Here is a 26,867-nt window from a genome sequence, read left to right as displayed (position 1 = left end):
GTGGCTGTTTGCTTCATATTAAGAGAAAGCGAACAAGAGAGGGAAAGAGAGTTTGCCTACGACAACAGCTTGTATGTGATATTTTTTTGCTTTAGTTAGTATATTTAGTTGTGAGCGAGTTATAGTCCACATATAAGGCCTTGGGTTGTACAGGGGGTTGGGGGGGGGTGGGGGGAAAAGAGGGGCATAGACAGCAATAGGCCCTTTGTCCTTAGGTCACAAAGGAAAAAAACATAAAAATGAATGGAAAAAATGCCTAGTTCACTTATTTTGTAAGACAATACTCAAAGTGAAGATGTTGAAGCTTGGTTGGAGTAGTATTACCGCAAACATAAGAGTACACTCGGAAGAAAATAATTCTTGAAGGTTTAGCAAAGCGTATAGCAAAGATATTTGTAAAGTGAAATATGGAAAGAAACCAAAAACAAGTGAACTACCTTAAGGTTTTGCGAATCGCAACACGAAGTAGCGACAAAAAAAATCCTAGCTGGAAAATGGAAATGGAAAAAATTTTCAAGGATTTTATATAAAGCTGGAAAAAGGAAATTAGGAGGACATAACAAGATATCCCCAGGTATTTTGTTAGAAATTTGTATTAGAATTTGATATCTCTTTTTAGTCAAACAAAGGAAAAAAGAAAAGAATCACTGTAAAATCAAGCTTAAGAAGTGAAATGGAGAGATCGGTTCATGTGGGAGTTGTATCGGGCTATAGACGGATTCGGACCACATTTAATACGCATGTTGAATGTCATAGTAGAAGCAGTTGTACAAAATTTTAGCCAAATCGGATAATAATTACACCCTCTGGAGGCTCAAGAAATCAAGATCCCTGATCGGTTTATATGGCAGATATATCAGGTTATGAATCGATTTGTACCATTTTTGGCACAGTTATTGAAGGCCTAACAAAACACATCATGCGAGATTTCAGCCAAATTGGATAAGAACTGCGGCCTCTAGTGGCTCAAGAAGTCAAAATTCAAGATCGGTTTATATGACAGCTATATCAGGTTATGGACCGATTTAGACCATACCTAGCACTGTTGTTGGAAGTCATAACAAAACACGTCGTGCAAAATCTACAGCCAAATCGGATAGGAATTGCGCCCTCTAAGCGCTCTAGAAGTCAAGACCCCAGATCGGTTTATATGACAGCTATATCAGGTTACGGACCGATTTAAACCACCCAAGTCAAGTCATAACAAAACACCTCATGCAAAATAGGACAAGAATTGTGCCCTCTAGTGGCTCAAGAAGTGGCTCAAAATTCAAGATCGGTTCATAAGGCAGCTATATCAAGTTATGGACCGATTTAGACCATACTTAGCACAGTTGTTGGAAGTTATAACAAAACACGTCGTGCAAAATTTGAGCCAAATCGAATGTGAATTGGTCCCTCTAGTGGCTCAAGAAGTCGAAATCCAAGATCGGTTTTTATGGCAGCTATATCAAAACATGGACCGATATGGCCCATTTACAATCCCAACCGACCTACACTAATAAGAAGTATTTGTGCAAAATTTCAAGCGGCTGGCTTTACTCCTACGAAAGTTGGCGTGCTTTCGACAGACGGACGGATATGGCTAAATCGACTTAAAATGTCATGACGATAACAATGGGACTTAGACGAGTATTTCGAGGAGTAACAAACAGAAATTGACGAAATTAGTATACCCCCATCCTATGGTGGAGGGTGTACAAATTGAGCGCTAATTCGGCGCCGTCGTATGCGCTAATCCATGATAGCACTATCTCGTGAAATTGGAGTCTATTCAGGGATTCCACACATTCCACCAAGGAACTTCGACCTCACTGTCCCAGAACCCACGGCCTTGAGGGCCGCCATATACTGATTACGAAAACTGTAAATCCCTTCCCAGAATTTCCTTGCGGCTATCGTTATGGTTCACTCGTTCGGCAGTCTCACCAACGTACCGATATTTTGTGTGTCGGAGTCCCAATCCAGTCCCTGTCTCCATCTTGGAGCTATCGATAAAGACCGAGGTATCATTATCTTCAGGCACAGGATTCGCTTCCCATTCCTGCCTCCTGGAAAAGCGAATCTCGAGATCACCCCACCTTTGAGGCGTTCCCCTTATCGCCCGCCTTCTGACTACATTATCTCCGAAGTCCGCGTTGATAGCCCTGTCTCGTACGTACAGTCACACAGGGAGAAACTCAGTTCGACCCCCGTGCGATTCAGAGTGGTGACTGTGGACCCATCCTCGTTATTAAATGCACTTTCAATATTCAGGAAAAACGCCATTGCGTAGGAGAGACGTGCCGACTTCTCGCACCACATGGAGGACTGTCTGCTCCGACCTGTCCTTGAGGTATGCCTGAAGTTTTTCGACATCAGACTCTACCTCACCTTGAAGTATTTTTATACCCTCCACCATAGGATAGGGGGTATACCAATTTCGCATCCTGTTTGTAACTCCTCCAAATATGCGGCTGAGACCCCATAAAGTATATATATTCTTGATCGTCATGTCATTTTAAATCGATCTAGCCGTGTCCGTCCGTCCGTCTGTCTGTCGAAAGCACGCTAACTTTCGAAGGAGTAAAGCTAGCCGCTTGAAATTTTGCACAAATACTTCTAATTAGTGTAGGTCGGTTGGGATTGTAAATGAGCCAAATCGGTCCATGTTTTGATATAGCTGCCATATAAACCGATCTTGGGTCTTGACTTCTTGAGCCTCTAGAGTGCGCAATTCTTGTCCGATTGGGATGAAATTTTGCACGACGTGTTTCGTTATTATGTCCAACAATTGTGCCAAGTATGGTTCAAATCGGTCCATAACCTGATATAGCTGCCATATAAACCGATCTTGGGTCTTGACTTCTTGAGCCTCTAGAGTGCGCAATTCTTGTCCGATTTGACTGAAATTTTGCACGTAGTTTTTTGGTATCACTTCCAACAACTGAGTAAAATATGGTTCAAATAGGTCAATGTTTTGATATAGCTGCTATATAAACCGATCTTGGGTCTTGACTTCTTGAGCCTCTAGAGGGCATGATTCTCGTCCAATTTGGCTGAAATTTTGCATGAGGTGTTTTGTTATGGCTTCCAACAACTGCGCTAAGTAAGGTTTAAATCGGTTCATGTTTTGATATAGCTGCCATATAAACCGATCTTGGGTCTTGACTTCTTGAGCCTCTAGAGGGCGTAATTCTCGTCCGATTTGACTGAAATTTTGCACGTGGTGTTTTGGTATCACTTCCAACAACTGAGCTTAGTATGGTTTAAATCGGTCCATGTTTTGATACAGCTGCCAAATAAACCAATCTTGGGTCTTGATTTCTTGAGTCTCTGGAGGGCCCAATTCTCATTCGATTTGACTGAAATTTTGCATGAGGTGTTTCATTACAATTTCCAAATACTATGCTTAGTATGGTTTAAATCGGTCCATGTTTTGATATAGCTGCCATATAAACCGATCTTGGGTCTTGACTTCTTGAGCCCCTAGAGGGCGCAATTCTCATCCGATTTGGCTGAAATTTGGCATGAGGTGTTTTGTTATGACTTCCAATAACTGTGCTAAGTATGGCGCAAATCGGTACATAACATGATATAGCTGCCATATAAACCGATCTGGTACCTTGAGTTTTTGAGCCTATAGAGGGCGCCATTTTCATCCAATTTGGCAGAAATTTTGTACAATGGCTTCTCTCATGACCTTCAACATACGTGTCTAATATGGTCTCAATCGATCAATAGCTTGATACAGCTCCCATATAAACCTATCTCCCGATTTTGCTTCTTGAGCCCCTACAAGGCGCAATTCTTATCCGAATGAACCGAAATATTACACAATGACTTCTGCAATAATCAGCATTCATTTATGGTCCGAATCGGACTATAACTTGTTTGTTAATAAAATTGTTTCGTTTGTAACGTCAAAAGCAACGTTTTATAATAAGCATAATTGCCACTTTACATTTACGATATATTTATTCTACATTTACGGTACATTTATGAGAGCATAAACAGGCCTTTTCTTTTACACCAAACAAACTTTAGTTACAAATGTAATTAGCAAAATTGCCCATTTTTTCTCTCAGTACCAGCAAACAAAAACAAAATTATGCCCTGCAGCACCTTAAACAAACCAAAGAGAGAGCGCAGCTACCTTGCCAATTAACATTGAAAAATTAATGTGTCACCTATAGAATATTCCTGCAATGCTGGATATATTTCCCACAAGTGTTTATATAAAGATAATTACATATAAATAAATTGTACAAGCCATGTTATTCTACGAATCACAGGAGTCTCCTAAACACCCCATCTACACTTCTTAATAATTCTCACAAATATCCCTAAAGGAACAAAGCACAGAGCAACCAACACAAAAGAATAAGAAATTGCGACAATCAAAGAGTGTAGGTCAAATGGTTTTGCTTTTTGCTGATGGCACGTGTCTTCATACATAAATATATGGTATATATGGTATTCGTTTTTTTTTGTTTCTTTATTATGTCAGTTGTGGCAAAGGCAACAGCAAAAAAAAAAACTGTCAAAAACTGTCGGCACTAATCTCGAGCAGCAAACTTACCAGTGCACTACTCAAAAAGATGGAGAAAAGTTTAGAAAGCTGCAACAAATATTTCACGAAGTGGAAAATTAAAATCAATCATGCGAAGACACAAGCTATAATATTTCCCTATAATAAATCCCCAAAAAGGAATCCAGCCCGTCCAATTATTTTTAATGGAAACAATATAGAGATACAAAAGATTGTTAAATATCTTGGTGTTACTTTTGACCATAAACTTCTGTTTAGCAAACATATAAATAGCGCCTGCGAAAAAGCGGTTAAGTCATTGCGAGCACTGTGGCCCATATTAAATCGTCGCTCACCACTTAATCTGAAAAACAAAAATCTTATTTATAAATGCGTCATTAGACCTATTTTATCATATGCATCACCCGTTTGGTATAAGGCTGCTAGATGCCACATCAAAAAAATGCAAATCATTCAGAACAAATGTTTGAAAATGATACACAATAAACACTGGAGATTCCCAACACAATCTCTACATGATGAAACTGGCTATGAAAAATATCGCGATTTCATAGAAAGACAAAATTTAAATTTTTTTACAAAAGTAAGAAACTCTTTTTATGAAATAATTAGAGAATGCATAGAATAATTATGTATAACTATTTCATCAACAAACTGGAAAATTTTGTTTATAGTAGATTATTGTATATAAATAACCTAGTTATAAGCATTAAATTTCCAAATTATGTTTGAAAATCCCTCTATTTTTGTTAGATAAGGTTTTTCTATCCCAATTTTTACCTTAACATGTCTTTCATTGCCTAAAATCACAAGTACCTGAAACAAACGCACAAGAATTATATGCTGTAATATCTAAATTAAGATAGATCTCATAAACTATTGTAATTAAATTTGTAAATAGTACCTTAATGATTGGATGAATAAATGAATTGAATTGAATTGAATTGTGGCAAAGGCAACAGCAAAAAAAAAACTGTCAATTTCAGGCAATAAACAATAAGTCATAAACACACAGAACTCGCAATCACATAGGAGTCAGTGTGATTGTCTCTAAAATCAAAGTCTTAAAATGGGCACACATTTTTATAGTTTTATGGTAGTTTCTAAATAAATTGTTTCATTTACTTAGAGGCAATTGGTTTGCAAATAAGAAATAAAGAAGTGAGCCATAATAAAGAGAATTAATTTTTGTTTAGAAAGTATGTGAGGACTATATGTGTGTGGACATGGTGGGCAGTCCTAGTCTATTACATAACCAGAGTTAAAGGAAGCCCACAATTATACATAAGCCATCGTTCTACAGACCACCCTCAATAATGTAAAAGGAAAATCTCGAGGAGTCAACATAGAGTAGTCGTAAAAATTCCTTTTGAAAAGAATTACACAACTGAGTAGTGTAGCCATGAAAATTCCTTTTGAATTATAAGTCTGATTATTTGTTAAATTCAATTTAGGGTGACCAGTTCGGTTTTTGATATCCGTTTTTTTGATTTCTTGAACCATTAGCCATCGCTGCACAGACCAGCCTACAGGTTAAATAATAAAATTCGCGTGGAGAAAACTAGAAAAACGGTGGAGTATATTAGGAAATTTGTTTAGGGTGACCAGATGGAATTTTGAAGACCTCTTTTATGGTCTTGAAAAATAAATTAAATAAAATTTTAATTTTACTGAAATTTACCTTGAAATTTTGTTTTTAAACACTTTATGAACATACCCTTCACTATAGGATGGGGGTATACTAATTTCGTCATTCTCTTTGTAACTCCTCGAAATATTCCTCTAAGACATCATAAAGCACGCAAACTTTCGAAGGAGTAAAACTATCCGTTTGAAAATTTGCACAAATACTTCTTATTAGTGTAAGTCGGTTGGGATTGTAAATATGCCATATCGATCCATGTTTTGATATAGCTGCCATATAAACTAATCTAGGATCTTGACCTTATGAGCCACTAGAAGGCGCAATTCTTATCCGATTTGGCTGAAATTTTGCATGATGTGATTTGTTATGATACCCAAAAACTGTTTTGAGTATGGTTCAAATCGGTTCATCACCCGATATAGCTGTCATATAAACCGATCTGGGGTCTTGACTTCTTGAGCCTCTAGAGGGCGCACTTCCTATACGATTTGGCAGAAATTTTGCATGGCGTGTTTCCGTCCGTCCGTCTGTCTGTTGAAAGCACGCTAACTTTCGAAGAAGTAAAGCTATTTGTTTGAAATTTTGCATTGTAAATGGGCCATATCGGTCCATGTTTTGATATAGCTGCCATATAAACCAATCTGGGATCTTGACTTTTTGAGCCACTAGAGGACGCAATTCTTATCCGATTTGGCTGAAATTCTGCATAAGGTGTTTTGTTATGATTTTCAACAACTGTGTTGAGTATGGTTCTAATCGGTTCATTACCTGATATAGCTGTCATATAAACTAATCTGGGGTCTTGACCTTTTGAGCCTCTAGAGGGCGCAATTCCTATCCGATTCGGCTGAAATTTTCCATGGCGTGTTTCGTTATGACTTCCAATAATTGTGCCAAGTATGGTTTAAATCGGTCCATAATCTGATATGGCTGCCATATAAACTGATCTTGAATTTGGACTTCTTTACCCACTATAGGGCGCAATTCCAATCTGCTTTGGCTGAAATTTTGCACAAGTTGTTTTGTTATGACTTTCAACAACTGAACCAAATATGGTTCAAATCGGTCTATAACCTGATATAGCTGCCATATAAACCGATCTGAGATTTTGACTCATTGAGCCTCAAGAAGGCCTAATTACTATCCGGTTTGGCTGAAATTTTGTATAACGGCTTCTTCCATGACCTTCAGCATAGGTGTCAAATATGGTCCGAATCGGTCTTTAGCCTGATACATCCCCCCCTATTAACCGATCTCCCTATTTTACTTCTTGAGCCCCTAACAGGCCCAATTCTTATTCGATTTCGCTGAAATTTTACACATATACTTCTACTATGGTCTTCAACATTCAATTCAATTAGCAAAGCAATTCTTTTCTTTCATCCTTTGTTTATCTAAAAGAGATCCCGGGAAAGAACTTGACAAATGCGATCCATGGTGGAGGGTATATAAGATTCGGTCCGGCCAAACTTAGCACGCGTTTACTTGTTATGAATTTTTGTTTTTGGATACTTTTATACACCTTCACCATACCCTACACCATGGATAGCGGTTGTTGAGTTTCTTGCACGGTTTCTTGTTTTATGCATAAACTGAAAGACAGATTCGGACCATACTTAGGATCGATGTTGAAGGTCATAGGAGAAATCATCGTACAAAATGTTACCAAAATCTGAAAGAATTCCGCCTTCTAGAGCCTCTTGAAATATAATCGGGAGCTTGGTTAGTATGGGAACTATGTAAGGTTATGTACCGATTTGGACCATACTTGACATGGATTTTGAAGATCATATGAGAAATCATCTCGCAAAACTTTCAGCCAAATCGAATTAGAATTGCGCCCTCAAGAGCCTCTATAAATAAAATCGAGAGTTCAGTTTATATGTAAGCTAGGTAAGGTTGTGGACCGATTCCAACCATATTTGGCATGGATGTTGGAGTTCGTACAAGAAAATGTCATGGGGGATCGGTTTACATGGGAGCTGTGTGAGGCAATAAACCGATTCGTACCATACATAGCGTCGAAGTGAAAGTCGTCGTGCAACTTTCAGCTAAATCCGATAGGAGGTGCGCTGTCTGCAGGTTCAAGAATTATAATTTGGATATTGGCATGTATGGGAGTTATATGTAAAGGGTGATTTTTAGCTATTTTCTTTTTGGCAACAATGATTTAAACAGCTCATGCGGGTTTTGTGTATTTTTTTAGTGTCAAACATATGCAGTTTGGTCTATAATTTAACCTTAAATTGTCTTAGAAACGGAAAACGCTTGCAAATTATTGAAATATCAAAATGCGTGCTCTGTTAAGAAAATGCATTCATTCAAAATTGTGTTCAGCGACGAAGCTTATTTTTGGCTCAATGGTAGGTACCCATAAGTACCCAATAAGCATAATTGTCGATTTTGGAGTGAAAATCAGTCAGTAACATTGTAAGAGCTACCAATGTATTCAGTTTGGTGCGGTTTATGGGCTGGTGGCATTATTGGACCGTACTTCTTCAAAGATGATGCGACTCGTAGTGTAACTGTGAATGGTAAGCGCTACCGTGGGATGATATCCAAATTTTTTTTTTCCCAAAATACAAGAGCTTGACTTGCATGGCATGTGGTTTGAACAAGATAGTGCCACATGCCACGCAGCACACGTAAATTGGCCGCCTAGATCGTGCGATTTGGAATGGTGACGCTCTGGAAGTCAGTTTCGGCTTCGGTTTCTATAGCAGCTCGTGGTATTAGCTCATCAAACGAATTTGTGACCGAGACCAAAGTCTTCGCATAGCCGGTGTAGTTGCGAAAAGTCTAAAGACCTTCGATCTTCTGAAGATGCATTAGAAGTACTAAAAATATGTGGGAATTAAAGGAAGATCCCTTACATTGAATCAATAGGAAAAAGGGGAAAGTAATCTAATGTATGACGTAGATGTTAGGCTGACACGCATTTTCTAAAGACCTTTGAGCTTCTGAAGATCTATGAAAAGTACTAAATATATGGGAATTAAAGGAAGATCCCTGACATTGAGTCGGTAGGAATAAGGGTGAGTAATTTATTGTATGACGCAGATGATAGTCGGATACGCATTTTCTAAAGACCTTTGAGCTTTTGAAGATGTATGAGAAGTACTAAATATATGGGAATGAAAGGAAGATCCCTGGCATTGAGTCGGTAGAAAAAGGGGAAAGTAATTTAATGTATGAAGCAGAAGTTAGTCGGACACGCATTTTATATTTAAAAAAAATTGTTTTTTATGTACCTATTAAAAGAAAATGTCTTCTTTTATCTTTTTTCAAAATTGTCTGCCCTATTTTTCATTCAAAATAATGTTTTGCTTCTTGTCTACAATAAACATTTTACAGAACTCAAGAATTGCCAGTAGAACCAAAGTTCTGGACTCTTTGCCCATAGACCACTGCCCTTTATTCGGCTTTCAAAAATAAATTTGTGGCCATACATAAAATATTCAATTCTCTTTTTTTAATTTTCATAACATTTTTTTTTTTTTTCTTTTACAAAAATCCTTATTCATAAAATTCTTTTTACGTTACTTTCCTTTCTTTTTAATTTATTTTACGTCACTTACATGACAATGAGGTCAGCACAGTGATCATATGCTAGACTTGCAAGAGAAGGCCTACCTACTATGCACAACTATGCTGAACTTTGACCGTGGCAACGTGCTGCGTCATATGATAAGTTTACACAAAAACAAAATAAAACCAGTTCCACTGATCACAACAATGTGTAACTCTCAACCAAAAGGGTGGAGAGAGCACAAGTCAATGAAGTGAGTGAAGAAGAAGAATAAGGGGGGACAGGCAACAAAGCGCATTTCTTACTAAACTAAAGGAAAATAAACTTCAGGCGCACTTCGCAACTTTCACGACCCTCTGGAATTATTTTGTATGTTAAATGCGTCTTAAAACATATGTATGCACAAGTATGTTCAGTTCATACGCAGCACACTACATGCATACCTCTATGTATGTATGTATGAGCAGCTTATGTTGGTTGTACTTTGATTTACACAATTACAAAACTGCTGCATATCAGCAGCAGTGTTGAGTTATGTGCGTGTGTGAGATGAAAAAAAAAATATTCTATGAGAGGGTATTTTCCATACAATCTTTGTTATGTAAATGACACAAGTTTTGTTTTTCTAATAGAATCACAAAGATGCGTAAATTATTAGAATATTGTTCATTAATCATGGTCGTTGTTATTATACACACACATGTGTGACAACAGCTGTTGTAAATAATTATCTTTCAAAATACAAAATTAATGACGGAGAGTAAAATAACCAGAACCAGAGAGTGAGAAAGAGAGATGGGGAGAGGAAAAGAGTAAAGTTAAGAAATCATTTCAAGACAGAAGTGCTTTAACGGACTATGACGATTTTTTATGTCAATAAAGATTTTTAGGTATATCCGTTCAAAGTATCTACCAGCACATTCAGCACCTACATTAACAACAACAAAAATGTGCTGTAAATGGGACAGCAGTAACTCTTTACTAAAATACCAAACATTTTTTGCTTTTTACAGATGGCAAAAAGATGAAAGTAGCCGAAATATGTTGTTAATACTTCAAAAACTTGTATGTATGTTTGCATTTCATTTTAATTCGATGGCTAATAGCTGCAAATTCTTCCTAATTTTTTACCATTCGATAGTTTGTTAACGATTTTAAGTAACTGGAGACAAAATAATTGGATTTATAATTTTGAACAAAGAATTTAATCCTTTTGCCAAAAATCTATATTACACAGAAGCAGAAACTAAGTGTCCACTGGTATAGAAACTGAAGAATACCATTGTAAGGAAATGAAACAAAATACCGGCTGATTACAATGTGCAGCCTACACTGAAAAAAGTTTTGTGCTATTTTTTAGAGATTCGAGCCAAAGAAACATTCCTTTGGTGAAACAAATTTCTTTACGTTAAGGACTTTTTTTCAAAAATTCCTCGCGCCGCCTCTTCCCCATCCCCGAAGCGGTCAATTTTTGTACACGAAAGAGCTCGATGGGCTGAGCTCAACGATTTTTTCCAGCATTTTAATTGGAAACTTTGTTTTCTAAACGGTGACGTAAATGCTGCTGCGGAAATGGTGCAGGAAGTATAATATTGATAGGAATGAGATCATTCATTCCGACTAAGAATTTATCGGTTAAATCAAAAGATAAAATTTGGTTTAACCGGGAATGCAGAGATGCTGTCAGATCAAAAGAGGATGCATTTTGGACTTGGCCCATCAGGATGGAATATAACTCTCATATATGGGCAGGAGCTCCAAAATCATCCTTGGAGCTACTTGACCGGGTTCAACGGAGAGCGATGGTGTTGATTGGGGACAGTAGGGTATCCAACTCCATTGCTTCCCTTGAACATCGCCAGAATGTGGGTAACGTTGTATTGCTCTATCGTTATTTTCATGGCATGTGTTCCACGGATATTCGTCTTTTTATCCCTGACGTTAGGATGTTCACTAGGAATACAAGACTTGCCACGAACTCACACCCGTTTGTAATCGATTGGCCAGTCGACAGGACCATGCATTACCGAGAAAATTCATTTTACGTCCGAACCATTCGTATGTGAAATTGACTTTCGGCTAATGTCTTTCCCACCGACATTGCAAAATGTAAATTTTGTCCATGAACATTCCATTAAGGAATAGGGGCAAACTTTTCACATATCACTGATTCAAATTTTAAGCTCATTGATAAAGGGTCTCTTTTTTATAGCCGAGTCCGAACGGAGTACCGCAGTGCGACACCTCTTTGGGGAGAAGTTTCAACATGACATAGTACCTCACAAATGTCGCCAGTATTAGGAGGGGATAACCACCAGTATATGAACCAAGACATTCAGCGTCATAGGTGGACATGCCAACCTCGGCGCTACGGCGGCCTCCTTTACTTTAACTTATATAGCTCTTACACCCATAGAAAAAATCAAACACGGCTTTGACAAAGTGACCACATTCATGTTCACATGTTTATTTAAAAAAGACAAAAAGATTTTGTGAGTGCTTTACCACATTGCACCACGGCCGGCTATACACATACAAGGTTTTAAGAGTCATGATGTTCACAACGGTCAGTGTATGAATCTACAACGCGGGTTCACAAAATCATCCACGCTTGTTGACAATATTTCCAACAACGTTGGCGCATGACTTTACAACGTTTTTTTCCTATCAGTGTATATAAATCGATCTGCTGCTAGTACGTGTTGAGCCTCTAGAGGGCGCAATTCCAATCCGATTTAACTGAAATGTTGCACAATGCCATGCACGATGACTTCTAAAGTCTTAACCCGGAACGGACCATAACCAAATATAGCTCCCATATACATCGACTTCCCGATTCCACATCTTGGGCCTCTAGAGGGCGTAGTTCACATCCGATTTTACTGATATCCTTTTTGTACTTCTTGAGCCTCTAGAGCAGCGATGCCCAGCCCTTTACGGTAGCGTAGATGGCACTTCACACGTATTCATATGCTCTTTTTTTATTTACACAATGATTTCTATTGTGACCTCCAACAGCCATGTCAGGTATTGTCCGAATCGGTGCATTACCCTATGCAGCTTCCATATATCGAACGGTATCCTTTTTGTACTTCTTGAGCCTCTACAGCAGCGATGCCCAGCCCTTTACGGTAGCGTAGATGGCACTTCACACGTATTCCTATGCTCTTTGTTTATTTACACAATGATTTCTATTATGACCTCCAACAGCCATGTCAGGTATTGTCTGAATCGGTACATAACCCGATGAAGCTTCCTTATAAACAGATTTTAATTTAATTTTTAAGCCGCCAGAGGACGCAGTATTATACGATTAAGGTGACAGTATTATGTCACGTAGGTGATTCTGATAAATTACATTATGTAAAACTAAAGAAACCAGAAGTTCAATATATACACTAACGTTAAATAAACACCACTAATCAGATGTCATTTAGAAACAACCTAGGAAAATATACTAAAACTTTTAACAGGCAGAAAAACAAACTTCAAAACTACGCTCAGATAAGAAAAAACTAATACATACCCTTCAAGTGTTGTTTCATTTATTTATTTCAATTTATCTAAATACACAGGCAAACAAATTGATGAGATAAGACTTTAAACACTTCTTTCAGTAAAAATTATTTTATTTTAACAATTTTCAAAATTTCGTCCTTATAGATGGAGATTAAAAACGCAACTAATTTGCAACAAAGTCTCTACTATTAATAAACAAAATGTTATTAGCAACAAGAATAAAAAAAAACAAATACAAAATAACAACGCAAACAAAACAAGCAAGAGCGTGCTAAGTTCGGCCGGGCCGAATCTTATATACCCTCCACCATGTAGTGCTTTTGTCGAGTTCTATGTGCGGTATCTCTTTTTAGGCAAACATAGAATATAGAACAAGAACTGTTATGCTATTGGAGCTTTATATCAAGTCCGATTCGGATCATAAATGAATGCTGAACATCGTAGAAGTCATTGTGTAATATTTCAGTTCATTCGGATAAGATTTGCGCCCTCTAGAGGATCAAGAAGCAAAATCGGGAAATAGGTTTATATGGGAGCTGTATCAAGCTATTGATCGATTGAGACCATATTAGACACGTATGTTGAAGGTAATGAGAGAAGCCGTTGTACAAAATTTCTGCCAAATCGAATGAGAATTGCGCCCTCTAGAGGCCCAAGAAGTCAAGACCCAAGATCGGTTTATGTGACAGCTGTACCAGATTATGAACAGATTTAAACCATACTTAACACAGTTATTGGAAGTGATACAAAAACACCACGGCAAAATTTCAGTCAAATCGGATGAGAATTGCGCCCTCTTGAGGTTCAAGAAGTCAAGACCCAAGATCGGTTGATATGACAACTGTACCAGATTATGAACAGATTTGAACCATACTTAACACAGTTGTTGGAAGTGATACCAAAACACCACGTAAAAAATTTGATTCAAATGGGACCAGAATTGCGTCCTCTAGAGGCTCAAGAAATCAAGACCCAAGATCGGTTTATATGGCAGCTATATCAAAACATGGACCGATTTGGCCTATTTACGATCTCAACCAACCTACACTAATAAGAAAAATTTGTGCAAAATTTCAAGCGGCTAGCTTTACTCCTTCGAAAGTTAGAGTGCTTTCGACAGACGGAGGGACGGACGGACATGGCTAGAGCGTCTTCAAATCACATGATTATCAAGAGTATATATATTCTTTGTTGGTTTCCGACGCATATTTCGGGATGTTACAAACAGAATGACGAAATTAGTGTACCCCATCCTATGGCGGAGGGTATAAAAATTAAACAATAACAAACATCATGATCACGAAGCTGAAAAAACACGATTACAATCATTATTATTATAGTCATTATAATGTTTAAGTTCATGATCATCATTTGGGACATTTCGTTAATTGAAATGCATTAACTAGTAAATTAAACGAAAGAAAGAAGAGAAATAAAACAAGCAGAAGAAGAAGACGAATAACAACAAATCAATTCAAATAAAATATGATCTCATTTAAAAACCATATAAAAACAAACACATCGAAATGACACAATGCACATACACATGAGTATAGCAGACTAAAGAGAGTAGCTGATTTATTGTTGTTACTAATATTAATATTAGAATTTTTTATTTAACTTGAATTATTGTTAATTTTGTCAAGAAAACTTGTTTTTTTTTAGCTTTAAACTGCAAGTTTAGGAATGAAATGAAGCAAGTGTTGAATATATGCCATACGATTAACATTCGATAATTGTTTAAAAAAAACAAGTGATCAATACCAAATGAGAGAAGGAAAGAGATAGAGAGAGGGAGAGAGCAAAAGAAATCGTGCTACTAGCCTACAGCCAAGCAAATATGTTAGGCAATATTCATTTAGTTAGTTGTGGCTATGCAGTTTGCGTTTGTGAGAGTGCTTACGAGCACCATAGAATGTCTGGAGCGATGAATAATACATTTCGGAATGACAAGTGGTTTCTTTACAGCTTTATGTGGGGAATACAAATCCCAAAGAAACCCAAGAACACTAAGAGAAATTGCTAGATCTTAAGTACAAACACTTTGATTAAAGGAAAAAATACTTAAGAACAAAGATTAATGACAATTTTTCTAATGCAAAGGTATTTTGCTTAGTTTGTGACATAAATGTTAATTAAATGAAGTATTTAAGAAGTGTTAAACAGCTAAAATTTGATGAATTATGATAGAAAAGTCTTTAAGAAACTTCAACCTTAGATTGGGACATTTATACAGCAGGCTTTAAGAAGCCAAGTGGGAAATGAGATTTTTAAAAAAGAATATCCAGACGAAATGATCAGCAAGGTGCACCCATGAAAAGGTGATTTCTTTGATTAAAGAACATATTGGGTTGCCCAAAAAGTAATTGCGGATTTTTTAAAAGAAAGTAAATGCATTTTTAATAAAACTTAGAATGAACTTTAATCAAATATACTTTTTTTTCACTTTTTTCTAAAGCAAGCTAAAAGCAACAGCTGATAACTGACAGAAGAAAGAATGCAATTACAGAGTCACAAGCTGTGAAAAAATTTGTCAACGCCGACTATATGAAAAATCCGCAATTACTTTTTGGGCAACCAATATATTCATGAGTTTCGTTCTCAGGCAGAACGCGAATTTAAGAATGAAATTCACTAACATTTAAGATGAAGACTCTTGAGAGATTGATAGAAACAAATCTTAGGACAAAGATCCCTGGAGGAGGCAAATCCAATGAAACAGCCCTTCACGACCTAGTCGGCTACATAGAACCCTTTCTATTGCTGTCAAAGAATATACAATGGTAGCATTTCTTGACATTGAAGGGGCTTTCAATAATGTAAAACCGACTTCAATCATGAAGGAGTTGGCGTTTCTACACGTCAACTCTACCATAAGAATGTTTATTAACAACTTACTAAAAGATGCATTATGGCAGGCTTGCGATATGTGGATCTTAAAAGATGGGTCAGCAGAGAAACTCCTCAAGGAGGTGTACTGTCTCCTTTATTTTGGAATATAGCCATTAACAATATATTATTGTCTCTGAAAGAAAAAGGCGTAAAAGTGGTCGCGTATGCTGATGATGTGGCAAATGCGGTTGGGGGAAAGTTTCCCAGCACTCTAAGAGATATACTTCGGGAAGCTTTTCGTGCAACAGCAAAGTGAGCTACCGAAAGTGGTCTGGGTATAAATCCGTGCAAAACAAAAGTAGTTCTTTTCAGCAGGAGATACAAGTTGCCAACAGTGGAAGCTGTCTCCTTGGGTGAAGAGAATGTTCCATTCACAGAAAGCGCAAAATACCTGGGTCTTTTGCTGGACAGGATATTGAACTTCAAATCCAACATTTTGGAAAGGAGAGGAAAGGCCACTATTGCCCTATACACCTGCAAGAGAGCCATTGGCGAAAAAGTTGGGGATTTAGACCGCATGTCATGCATTGGGTATATACTGCAGTTGTCAGACTTAAAATGCTATATAGTGTTGTGGTGTGGTGGACGGCGCTTCAAAAATCCACCTACTGCTCAATACTTAACCGGATCCAAAGGGTGGCTTCTATGTGCATCACAGCCGCACTGAGGACGACAGAGGAGAGAATGTTCCATTTACAGAAAGCGCAAAATACCTGGGTGTTTTGCTGGACAGGAAATTGAACTTCAAATTTAACATTTTGGAAACGGCAAGAAAGGCCACTCTTGCCCTATACACCTGAAGAGAGCCATTGGCAAAAGTTGGAGGTTTAGACCGCGTATCATGCATTGGGTATATACTGCAGTTGTCAGACCTAGAAAGCTGTATGGTGTTGTGGTCTGGTGGACGGCGCTTCAAAAACCCACCTACTGCTAAATACTTAACCGGATCCAAAGGGTGGCTTCTTTGTGCATTACAGCCGCACTGCGAACGACACCATCTGATGCACTGAATTTAATGGTACATCTTATGTCTCTGGACATTGTGGCTACCCAAATTGCAGCGACCACTGCAGTGAGGTTAAGGGAGCTTTCTTATTGATCATGTGGCGGTTACGGACACTGTGTTATCTTTGATACAATATCCGATGTTCCAGGCAGTGTGGATATCACTCTACCTGTGCCGCTTTTTGGCGAAAGGACTGTACCACTATTCCTGATAGAACGGATTGGAACTACGATATCCCTGGCAATAAAAGTTACATAGACATGATTGATTTCAAACTAGATGGGCTTTGGGGTGTATTCTAAAAATCTGGAACTGGTCACATCAAAATGGTTACCCGACCACTGCAGTGGTTATCAAGCAGAGATCTTTGCAATTAAGGAAGTGGTGGAATGGCTAAGATATAATGTCATTACGATGATTGGCATAAATATCTCCTCAGACAGCCAGGCAGCCATTAAATCCCTGGAGAACGTATTTCTGAACACAAAAACCGCCCTCGAATGTCGCAGATATCTCAACGAGATGGCTGAACAGTTCAAAATTCACCTGTTCTGGGTGCCGGGTCACACAGATATCACAGGAAATTGTAAAGCGGATGAGCTTGCGAGACTAGGAACTACACTACACATTCCAGGGACACTGGAATCTGGGGGTATGCCTCTAGCGACATGTAAGCTAAGTTTTCAGGACCAGGCCCGAAGGACAACGAATGATAGACGGTCACAAAGAGGGGGCTGTGAGCATTCCAAAACTATGTGGCCTATCTAGACTTGAAGAGGTCTACTGCTTAGCTGTCATTGGTTATAACAGACATCTCAGTCATTGTGTCCGTCATGACAGGTTACTGTCTAATCCGAAAACATGCTGACAGATTGAAAGTTGCCAACAACGACTTTTACAGAAGCTGTAGGGACATCGAGGAAGAAAAGACTATAGAACACCTTCTGTATGTGTGTCCCGCACTAGCAGTTAGAAAGAGTTCCACTTTAGGTTATCATTTCTTTGAGAACCTGTCTGATTTAGCGGATGTGAACATTCGCAAGTTATTGGGCTTTTTAAGGCGATCTGGATGGTTCAACGGTAGGAACTAGAAGGCATTTTCCCTCTTCTGTTCCTGTGGTATCACAATGGTGAAAACGTCTAAGTAAATCTGATGGCAGACTGCCACTTAAACCTTACCTAAAATTTAAGATAGAGAATTTCTTAAAATCAAGTAAAAATCTTCAAAAAAGGAATTGTTTGCTTAAAATCAGAAAAAAAATTACCATTTAACCATCAATTTTAGTTAATGAAATTTTGGAAGTAAGTTTATAGGTTATATATGCACTAAAACGCGAAGCTTAGGAACTTTTATGCAAAAAATTAGGTTAAAATTTCGTAATATCGAGTAAACTTTAATTTTAGTTTAAAAATCTTGAAAAAAGGGACACAAATTTTTAAATTTATCGAATCACCAGAAAAACACGAATTTATTTCTTTTGACAAGAATCGTAACAGTGCTAATCAGAAACAACTCATGATTATTTCACAATTGATTTCAATTATTCAATTTTTTCCTAGTGTACTGTAAAAACAAACATTTAAACAAAAACCACACCAGGAATGACTGATATTATAAGAAACTATTTATACTTCGGTGTATTGCAAACAAAAAACTATAACATCATTGCAAAGCAAGGGCATTTTTAGATAACAATGCAAAGAAAGCCATAATGATGAAGTATTTTGAATGATTTGTCATTCATTTTGAAAGAATGAACGTCAACCAGATAAGACTTTAGAATAAATTAGCAGTGCTAAATTATAATAAACATTTTTATGGCAATATACTGTGACAATTATAGAAATTGTATTTCTTTCTAATGAAAGAGGAAAAGTGTATGCTCTAAAGAAACTGGCCCGATCTCTCAGAAGTTCTCAAAGTCTCCGAAGATATAACATCCTCAAATCCATAGGAATATCTAAATCTAGGTGCTTCTTGGGTGCCAGACACACTAAGAAAATCTTATTCTGAATGCAGTTCGCAATTTCGCTGCACATTAAGAAAATCTTGGCAATAAGCCTTATAATTAGAGAAGAGCCGTAATGTCTTTCTCTATGTACAGTGATGTAGATATTAAACATTATATAGCAGTAAACAAATTCATGAAAGCGGTAAAAAACCGATATTTAACTAATCGATAAAAATTAATCTTTTACTAATCGATAAAAATCGATTTTTTTTTACTAATCGATAAAAATCGATTTTTTACCAATCGATAAAAATCAATTTTTTACTAATCAATAAAAATCTATTTTTTTACTAATCGATAAAAATAGATTTTTTGATTATCAATAAAAATTATTTTTACTCTTCGATAAAAATCGATTTTTACTATTCCATAAAAATTGATTTTCACTATTCGATAAAAACCCATTTTTTTATTTTTTAATGAAAAAGGAAAAGTGCAATCTCTAAACGAAAAAGAAACTGACAAAAAAAAAGTTCTGTTCTCAAAGTCTCAGAAAAAGTTTCAACCTCAAATCCATAGAATTCTCTAAAAATCTGCAAAATTTTACTGGAAATCAAGATTCTCTTGGCAATGCTAAATTGTCATTAGAGAAGAGACGTAATGCCTCGATCTAAATATGATGATGTTGATGTTACTAATGTTAAACATTATGTAGCAGTAAACAAATTACTGTAAACGATAAAAAACCGATATTTAAGCAATCAATGAAAATCGATTTTTTAATAATCATTAAAAATCGGGTTTACTATTCGATAAAAATCTATTTTTATTATTCGATAGAAATCGATTTTTTTTATGAGAAAGGAAAAGTATATACCCTAAACGAAAAAGAAACGGACAGAAAAGAAGGTCTCTTCTCAAAGTCTCAGAAAAAGTTACAACCTCAAATCCATAGAATTTTGTAAAAATCAGCAAACTTGGGTACAAGAATGCAGTTTAAAGTTTTTCAAGATTCTCTTGGCAATGCTGAATTGTCATTAGAGAAGAGTCGTAATGCCTCGATCTAAATATGATGATGTTGATGTTACTAATGTTAAACATTAAACGATTAAAAATCGAAAATTTTAGGATTCGTTAAGAATCGAGTTTTACTAATCGATAAAAATCGAGTTTTACTAATCGATAAAAATCGAGTTTTACTAATCGATAAAAATCGATTTTCACTAATTATTAAAAATCTTTTTTAATTACTGGTTAAAATCGATTTTTATTATTTTCTAACGAAAAAGAAAAGTGTATGCTATAAACAAAAAATAAACTAACTAAATTTTTCCATGAACATTCCATTAAGAAACACGAGATACTTCTCTCATATCAATGAGTGCAGTCTGATTATAGACGAGTCCGAAGGTCGTGCCGCATGGTGAAACCACTTGGTAAAGAAAATTTAACATGGCAAGATACCTTACAAATGTGTCCAGCATTAGTTAGGGGAAAACCATATCTGAAAATTTTTCTGATGTTCACACCGAGATTTGAACCCAGGCGTTCGGTGTCATAGGCGGGCATGCTAACCTCTGCGCCACGGTGGCCTCGTGGTCCAGCCGAAAAGAGGGCTAAATTATTAGAGGGCTTTATTAGAATTTTAGCTAAAAATCTATTAGAGCCATTTTAATATAATTATCGATAAATCGATTTTTTCAAAATTAATTGCCAACACATATATTCCCAAAATTAGAGAAAAAACAAAGTGAAATTCGAGAAGCCGAGAGTTTTGCAAGCTCCTTTTTGTGTGTAGGGATTCAATCGATTGATAACACAAAGTAAGATATCGATAGTTATTAATATTCCTTATTTACAGTTTTTATTATAATCGATTTTTTTGCAAATGATCGAAAATAAAGATCTGTCAAGTCCGGTTCTAGCGTTATCGAAAAATCTAAATTTACCAATTATCGAAAAGTGCATCTTTGTGATATCGTTTTCTAACAAAAATTGTTGTGTGAATGTTTTATGAATACAAAATGTGGAAGAAGGGTATTCGATTTCAAAAAAGTACTTTATCAATCGATAACAGAAAACAAACTTGCCGATACCTATAATATCAGCTTTATTATAATCGATGTTTGTTACTTGCTTAATGAAATCTCCAAATTGTTACAAATGTTCAAATCATCTATAAGTGAAACAAACTCTATAATAACAACTTTTGGGATTATCGCAAAATCATAATTTTCCAATAACCGAATAATTTTCCAATGGCTTTTATAGCGATATTGCGATAATAATTCGTACAGCAACATGATAAGTCGATTTAAAGCTTATCGAAGTGGGTAGATCATTGATCGAAAACAATTTTGATATAAACGATTATTGGAACGTTATTGCATCTTATCGATAACATAGCATTGCAACTTTACGGTGATATTTTATCGAGAACATATAATTTGCAATGAATAGGACTAAAAAACAGCAAATATTAAAAACGAGTGCGGATTATGGAAAATCATAATTTTGCAATAATCAAATAATGATTTTCATATCAAAGGTCTTTAATAGCAATATTAGGACAATTATTCATACAGAAATATGAAAATTCGAATTTAAGATTATCAATCCAGGTAGATCATACATCGATAACAAAAAGCTTATATGTCGATATTTGAATAAATTCCTAAAATATTATTTTTATTATAATCGACTTTTTAACTAAAGCTTGGAAGAAATTTAGAAGTTGTTTTCCCAATTCTCATATAATCGATAACTGGAACAAACTCTATAAATTGAAACCAATATTTTTCAAGTTTATGGTAAAACCTTTTTTATTATAATCGGTCAGAATGAAAAATTGGCATTCTTGAAATCAAAGATATCACTAAAGATATTTTAAAATATATTATGAGTCTCGTTTTATGTTCTATAGTTGAAAAGTTGGAGTTGCTGTAGATGTATTGTACATACATACATATATGCGATGTAGCAAAAAATTATGCCTGGTAGAAAATCGAAATGTTGATTTTTTTTTACCGAAAAACAGACGTTTGTCGGTAACGAAAAATTACTTTTTGGGCAACCCAATACATACATAGAAAATTTAAAAAAGAATCATTATATTATAAATCTTTGTTATTTAAAGCCGAAATTTTTACATAACCTTAAAAATCAGAATTTTGGCAATTAAAAATAATCGACATTTTTCCAAATTCTTAAAAAAAATCAATTTTTTGAAATATAAGCTTTTGCTTGAATTCCATATTGGCTTTATTTTTTTTTTTTTGTAAATCAAAATATCGATAATTTCGCATTCGTTAATAATCGATTTTTGGAAAAATAACGATTTTTATCGATTCCAAAATGAAAATCGACTTTTCATTTTGCAAACGATAAAAATCGATTTTTTCCTTTCCATAAAAATCGTATTTTTATTTCCGAATCAATAAAAATCGATTTTTTCGCGAACAAATAAAATCATTTTTTTGCAAATCCTAAGATTCTTCGCGTGAAAATGATTATGCGCATAAAGAAGATAGACATCAGCTTCCACTTCAGATATTGTTGGGATCTTTGCTATGACTTTTGATAAACCATTCTGTAAAAGAATCTAAAAGTCATAGCTAACTGTTTAATGTTGACAAAATATAACAAAACACTTTGAGAATAGGAAATTTGACTTCTGCTAACATTTTGTTAATCATGAAGTTCACAAGCTAACAGACTTTAGTATAAGTCTATTCCTTTATCTCTTCTTCCCAGAATTAGACCTACATGAGGTATATGCAAGTACCAGACGAAAATACTTTTCTGTACCATACACCCATAGAAAAAGTATGCCGATAATAGCAAACAATATCTGTTGTTTATTTTACCCATGAGTATTCAAGGAACAGGGGCAAAATTCCCACATATCAGTAAGTGCTGCCCGAATCAAGATTATTTGAATGATATGATATGATAATATAAGAGAGTCTGAAGGGTGTGACGCTTCTATACATGGTATAGTACCTCACAAATGTTGCCAGCATTAGGAGGGGTAAACCACCGCTGAAAAATTTTCTGATGGTCTCGCCGGGATTTGAACCCAGGCGTGTTATACTCTCTAAAAACTAAAAAGTATCCTCGAAAATAAAATTTTAAATTAGGAATTCTGAGCTACTTACAAAATCCTTTATTGTTCAATCCATGGTTAGTATTGCTCAAATCGGTCTATGACCATTTAAAGCGATCTCCTAATTACACTCATAAGGCCCTCAAAGCCTAAGTTTTGCAGAAATTTGGTATATAAATTACAACTATACTTTTCAACCAAGTTAATTTTGTGTACAATTTTTGCAGTATCCGTTGTGGTGTTTCCCAAGATTCAACATGGATAACCTTAGCACTCTTTACTTGTTTTTAATCTACAATACAATCCACTTTTTACATTCTTCCAAAATATGAACTTTACTCATATTTTTTGGTATTTTCAAATTTGCTACGTTAAAATCTTTTTACCTTTTTTAAAATTTTTACACATAATTGAGCATTGACAATAAAAATCAAGAAAAAAATTATAATAAATTTAAAATTCTCTGAAAGTTCCATTTACATTAGCTGTTACACATTTATACTCAGCATTTAGGTTAATACATGGATATATGCCCTTTCTTACCCATTATACAGAATATTTCCCCACAACTTAAGATCCCAAACTATAGCTTTCGATAACTATTACGCTTATTACCAAAAGAAAACTCGAGTGATATTTTGGACCAGGACCACTAACTTTTATCACCCCATTCGTTCGGTTCGCAAATTAATCGAAATCAGCTGAATTTGAAAAGGCAAAACAGCTGATTTCGAAGAATTAGTGATCGAATGACAAAAAGTTGGTGGTTTTGGCAGTAAGTTTTGTAATTATTTACAAATTTAATTTTTTATATTTTTTTTATGTAAAACAAAAGTTGTCCTCACAAAAAATTCCGCAATAATGACAGATACACACACTCATACACAATTGAAACCCATCATATCATCACATCACCCAAAAAGCTGGCGGCATGGGGGCAGGCAGGGAAGGGACCCTAATTAAATCGCTAGGTTTTGTTAAGGTTGTGTTTTTAAATGGTGGGCACATATGGAGTTTTAAGATACAGTTTTGGGAAAAAGGGATAGAGCTGGTGGCATGGGGAAGTGAAACTAAAACAAATATTGAGCATAATAGAAAGTGTCTATGTTAGGGTATAGTACTAATCAGAAAAAACAAAAAACCGAAAATTGGTAAATAAAGAACCCCAATCCAAAGTCGAAAAAAGATCGAAACACAACAACAAACAGAATAATCGAATCGAAAACAACTGATAAATCGTAATGTGAAAAAATACAAACTTTGTTGTGTAGTATTAGAAAGAAAGAAGAAAAAAAAACAACGAAACGACGATGGGGAGCGGTGGTAGGTGTTGGTCGAGATTGAGGTGTCAGTTGTGGCAAGGAGGGGGAGCTTCAAAAAACACGTTTTTTCCGTAGATAGGTAGGTACTACTTGTTACAAATTTCTATCAGAAAAAAGGCCTTAGAACATAACCAAACAAAAGAAAACACAAAGTTTATATAAAGGTCCCTTATAGACTTAACCAATATGTTTTGCATATATAAAACTACAAATAAGGTAATTATTTCTGTTTTTTTTTTTTTCTTTAGTTAGTTAATAGTAGATCTCTTTCTTTTCAATTACTTATTTTTGCTTTTGTTTATTGTAACTCACTTTTTTCAAAAATTTCTCGCTTTTCGTTCGTTTTTAGAAAATGTTTCAAAAACACACTTTTAGCTGGTGGTGGTAGGTATTTCAACAATTTCTGGAAGAGAATTTCAGAATTTCTGTCTCACACAAAAAATCACACAATTTGTAATTTCTGATGATGCTGGTGTTGTTTTTGTTGTTGTTGATGCTGGCTGGCTGATTTTTGTTGTTTTTCTTGCTGCTGGCTGATTGTTTGAATTCTAAAGCTGCTGATCGATCGCGCAGAAAAGTTTAAAATTGTTTTTGTTTTACATCAATTTCGAACATTTTTTTAAGAGAGATTGGTGAGAGAAAGAGAGACACTTTTAGATTTTTTTTTTTCTTAATCAGTTGGCAATTGGGAGGGGAAGAGAGAATTAGAATTAGAAGCAAAACAAAAAGTATCTCAATTTTCTTAGGTTACACCACAGTCCTCGGGAATTAAAGAGATGTATGACACACATCTATCTGTACACATGTATGTATAAAAACTTTGTGATAGATAGATACACACACACAGTGGTTGCTGTAAGCCACCGATTTTTTTTTGTCAAGTTTTTTTTTTGCTGCTTTTTTATTTCAATGTGAATGACGACGACGGGGGACGACAAAGCAACCAACAAGAAAATTGCTGATGATGACGAGGACGACGACGACTGCGTTGATGTTGTTGCTGCTGCTGCTGCTAAAGATGATAATGACGACTACGTACGACTAACGACGACGACGACAATGACGACGTTGAAAATTAAAAACATTTAAACGCATAAAACGCGCGTAGAGTCACCACGATTTAATTTCTAATAGCGTTTTATAACGTCGTTACGTTACGTATGCCCCGTATAAAAGAAAAGACAAAACAACAAAAAAAAAATATAATAAATATAACAACAACAAAATCGAAGACGTGAACGACGGCAACGACAGAAGAAAAAAAAAACAAAAAGAATAAAAAGCACTCCAAAGATTAAAAAAATGTGACACAATACACACGAAAGCAGAACGAGCGACCGACCGTCAAAGAAGTTGCTTGTTAAAGAGGGGGGAGTAGGAGGAGTGAGTAGACTGAGGGAGAGAGAGCGAATGCCAAAGGCAGCGGTGGCTGCAGAGACACCAACACTTCTCTAGGTCTCTAGCAAATTACAAAAAAAAAAATAATTGAAAAAATAAACGAAACGAAATGAAATGAAAAATAAATTTATTTTTCTATGTGATATTTGATTTGTTTTCTCGTTTGCCTTTTAGACGTTATTTAACGATGTTGTTTTTCTTGTTGTTGTTGTTATTTGTTTAAGTTGTAAAACGTTGTTCTGATATCTTTAAGATTAGAGCAAGCCCCATCGTGTTTAAAGGTATTTGGGAAAGATGATTTTTTTTTTTCACTTCAAATAAAATAATCACACGCATACACATGTACACATACACAACAACTGTTATAAGCACGTTGCTGTTTCAAGAATTCTTAGTGTTGCTGGTGTTTCTCTTTACTTATGGGTATTTTTCTAATTTTTCTGCTTCTTCTACTACTACTCTTTTGTATTTGATTTTATTGTTGTTAATTTTTTCACTTTAATTCTTTTTTTCTCTTCATATATATATATATATATATATATATATCTTTTAAAGTGATTTATTTGCATTCATTCATTCTTTTGGAATTTTTTTCTGATATTTTTTGCTTTTTATTACTTGTGGTCGTTCGGTTGTTTTGTTGGCCGTGCGTTCCGAGACTCTACTAACTGCAGCTGTATTATTTAGGGTATTTGTGATTTTACTCCGTTGTTTTCAATGTGAAACACACAACTGAAATGAGAATTTTTCAACAAGATGAACAAGTTGAAAACGAAAAATAGTTGGGTCAGAGATAACACACACAACACAATACACACAGCTCTCGCATGCTCGTGTGAAGAACGAACGACACGAACCAACCAGCAGAGGCAGCGGCAGCAGCTAAAATGACTATACAACAGCAACTGTAACAACAACAACGCGGGGCACCCGTCCATACAGTCAGTGGGCCAACAAGAACAATGACA

General features: G+C 35.7%; 1 protein-coding gene across 9 annotated transcripts in view; it reads right to left on the bottom strand.

The window, feature by feature from the left end:
* The window catches only part of LOC106086715 (RNA-binding protein Pasilla), a 282,488-nt gene that overhangs the window by 144,515 nt on the left and 111,106 nt on the right, over window positions 1-26,867 (bottom strand). Inside the window, exons 1-2 of one of the 9 annotated variants that reach the window (XM_059361891.1) lie at window positions 26,518-26,671; window positions 24,814-25,170 (exon numbers count right to left, since the gene is read on the bottom strand). The exons of 4 other annotated variants lie outside the window; for them this stretch is intronic. The gene's annotated coding sequence lies outside the window, so the exon portion shown is untranslated. Of the gene's footprint in view, window positions 1-24,813; window positions 25,171-26,517; window positions 26,672-26,867 lie in introns of those variants that run through there. 4 more of the 9 variants (XM_059361893.1, XM_059361892.1, XM_059361895.1 and 1 more) reach the window with 4 other exon arrangements.

The sequence above is a fragment of the Stomoxys calcitrans genome, chromosome 2 (assembly GCF_963082655.1).
Source record: "Stomoxys calcitrans chromosome 2, idStoCalc2.1, whole genome shotgun sequence".
Taxonomy (NCBI): domain Eukaryota; kingdom Metazoa; phylum Arthropoda; class Insecta; order Diptera; family Muscidae; genus Stomoxys; species Stomoxys calcitrans.
The sequence above is the reverse complement of the archived record's forward strand: the minus strand, read 5'-3'. Positions and strand labels throughout refer to the sequence as shown.